Source organism: Thermobia domestica, chromosome 3 (genome assembly GCF_964235325.1).
Source record: "Thermobia domestica chromosome 3, izTheDome1.hap1.1, whole genome shotgun sequence".
NCBI lineage: Eukaryota > Metazoa > Arthropoda > Insecta > Zygentoma > Lepismatidae > Thermobia > Thermobia domestica.
In genome coordinates this window covers 281,579,965-281,583,388 of record NC_137456.1, presented here as the reverse complement: position 1 = coordinate 281,583,388, position 3,424 = coordinate 281,579,965, and the positions used below count along the sequence as shown (strand labels likewise).

The following is a 3,424-nucleotide window of genomic DNA, read 5'->3' as shown; positions in this document are numbered from 1 at the left end:
TTCTGCACATGAAATGAATATACAATATACTTTTTCTACTTAATGTTGGTTTCTACTTTTTAGTTTAAGAGTCGCACGGTAGTGCACGTAACAAACTGCTTCGATTTCATTGTTGTGGCCATTATGTATGCAGTATGGATAAAATCTGAAACTACTAAATATATTATCAGTTTCTCAAATGCTATATTCTCTTAGCTATTAGCATTTTGTCCGGCAGAAAATACTTTTTTTTTTTTTTTTTTTGATATAACAAATATAACTTCTCCTTACATACCTAATCAGGAAACCCTAATCGAAAAGTGTCCTGATCTTTTCTCAAAATAAGCTAGCACATTTATTAAAACACTTTTTCACAATTATTATTAGTGACAATTTTAATCTACAATACTCATCCGTAACTACAACCTTGGTTCAAATTGTAGGAAAGTAACTTTTAGCTCCAATGTGGCAATTGAGATGTTATAATTATGTCTGCACAATAACATTGATATATTATTCACCAAACAATGTGCCTTTTTTTCTACAAAAGAAAAACGTGTTTTCAAATCCGAATTTATTTACTCTTAAAACTTTGCAACAATGTTGGAAGAGAAGTCTCTTAACCTGTTCACCCTGCCATAACATTCAAGAAATTTCTGGAATTATGGTGGTATAGTTAAACAACAGAATGACACAGCACATAAAGAATATACATGCTTCCAAAGAATCAAACAGATTGTGAAACACTGCAGAGCTAACTGCAATTTTCTATAATGGTTTACTATCATTTGATATTTATCTATTATTTTTTTCTTGTTTTATTAAATGGTTTCTTTTTTTTACGTCTTGCACGGAGGCACTATTTACATTAGCATAATATATATATTTTTTTTGTTTCCTCCAAGTCAACAGTATATATAGTTAAAAAGTAGAATATTTATACACTGAAGGCAATAAAACATTTCTTTTCATTCTTTTTATCTTGTGTTTTGCTTGTCTTTCAATAAACATCACAGTTAATAATATATATATATTTATGTTTATATATATGTAACATGCAATAAATACATACACAACACACAAGAGGAAAATAGTCATTTAATCTTTGCTTTAAAACTTCTCTTGACAGTACTCACATTCATTCGTCTAACACATATAACTTTACTTGAATAATTATAAGTTCTCAATATGCTTTTTGTTTTTTCTCTTTAAAAATTCATTTATGGAGGTATTATCACTGACATTACACTAGATACCCTGGAACTTTATGTAGTACATTAAGTTTTTATAATTAATACCATTATGAAATTAATATAACTGTGGGTATCCAATGCACGTATATGAGATCATAGCAATATAGCCAGTTTTTTTTTTTTAACTTTAACACAGTTACTTTTCTTGATTAGATTAATCGACTCTCATTTTAATAATCAAATTAAAAACAGCAAATTTGCTAGAATTCTAGAAGGTACAAAATTAATATTACGTATGTATAATTACTAGAAAAAACTTACAATATACAGAGCGACCGAATTTTGTTACAAGACAAAAGTATATGATAGTATAATAACCGAAATTATATAGCGATGGATTTAGAAAAAATAGGAAACAGAACTTTTATTCAACTTTTATGAAGCATTAATATTACAAACGCAATTACTGTAGGGGGGCGCGGTGGCTCAATGGTAGAGCGTTCACTTCCGGTGCTTGGGGTCCCTGGTTCGATCCCAGCTCGCGCCGTGTGCATCTTATGGTGGACAAACACCATGCCCGTGGATTTTCTCGGGGTTCTCCTGTTTCCTCCCACTTTCTTCATTCCACCATTTCACTCATCTCTCATCATCACCGTCTCCTTTAGCATAATAGTGGGACGTACAACTTAAAGATTTCATTTTTCTCATTTTTGCAATTACTGTATTTATATTCTTAATATTTAACTTATCCCTAAGACGCCAAATGTGATAAAATTAGCACCATCATTCCTGAAGTTGTTTTGTTAATACAATAGGATAAAACAAAATTAAATAATGTAATAAGTCTTTATTTGTTCTTTGTAATCTACTACTGTATATATACTGTACTACTGTATAAGGGAAGCCGAAATTTGAAATTTTGTGTCACATTTTAAATCGGGCTTATTTTAAATCTTACATGTCAGTAATTGCTCGGTATAATTCTTTTCTGAATATATGAAATAATGAAGCATTTCAAAACCATTTAACCAAAAGGATTATCATCTCGGGACATTCATTTTTAAGTTAAAGTTTACTTCATATATATTCTTACGTGATTTTCTAAAGGGGTGTACTGTTTTAAGAAAGATTTTGATCGTTGTGATTCTTTTCAATAAAATTTAGCTCTAACTCCCTAGTCTAATATTCTACATGAAGGAAACTGAGCTCAAACTTTCTAGTCTAATATCCCACATGAAAAAAACTGAGCTCAAACTCTTTGGTCTAATATTTCACATGGAGAAAACACCTCTAATTCTCTGGTCTAATATTCCACATGGAGAAAACAGCTCAAACTCTCTGGTATCATATTTCACATGAAGAAAACAGCTCTAACTTTCTAGTCTAATATCCCACATGGAGAAAACTGAGCTGAAACTCTCCTGTTTAATATCCCGCAAAGAGTTACGGCTTGTTGAATAGGATTAAGACAGTTGTATTATGTTTAGTTAGCATATTGGTTACCTTCACCGTTACTTCTAGCTCTCAAGACCCGAGTTCGCTATCTTGAAACTCAAGTATGTTTTCAATTTTCTCACGATACTGGATCATTACCCAACGTTTCGTGCTTTCCCCAGGGGATCGGATCCGAGATTATGCGAACCAAAGCCAAGCGCATTAACTTTACAGTTATAACGGTCCACACATCTTTTGAAGAAAATACGACACAAAGAAAATGAAGAAAAATGTCTCGAATTGTCTCTTCATGTAACTACTAACTAACCACTGATGTTGCAGCTCTTCGTGGGTCTGAGCCGCTACAACGCTATCTGTTAACAACAAACTGAACTATGGCAAGCCTAGCGACTAAAACGTGGTTATTACCTTTTATTTACATAACTCCCCAGTCGGGAGTCGACCAAGGACCAAACGGACGTGAGTCCAACGCTCTAACCACTAAACTGCGGAACCCACTTCATGTTACTATTATATTATAATAGTTTTTGCACTAAAAGGAAAAGAAATACTGAATGTCTGATTTGGGATACTATTGGTATTTCGTGAGATATTCATCTTGTAATTATAAATCTCATAATTCAATTAGTTTGTAGGAAATGCGATTCATAATCTATCCTTCGTCAACATCTGTCGAATATGGTTATAAATTGACTCCTTATTAAGTTCTATACACAAAAGTGGTTGAATATAATCATTACTGATTTATTTTATTATGTACGTTGATGTTTGTATACTTTGAGTTATAAATAAATAAA

The 3,424-nt window shown here is 31.8% G+C and overlaps 1 protein-coding gene across 10 annotated transcripts in view; it reads right to left on the bottom strand.

Moving 5' to 3' along the window:
- Positions 1 to 204: 204 nt before the first annotated feature.
- The window catches only part of ATP8A (ATPase phospholipid transporting 8A1), a 777,495-nt gene continuing 774,275 nt past the window's right edge, over positions 205 to 3,424 (bottom strand). For all 10 annotated transcript variants that reach the window (XM_081752482.1, XM_081752481.1, XM_081752477.1 and 7 more), the window contains one exon: positions 205 to 3,424. This exon is cut by the window's right edge and continues 14,600 nt beyond it. The gene's annotated coding sequence lies outside the window, so the exon portion shown is untranslated.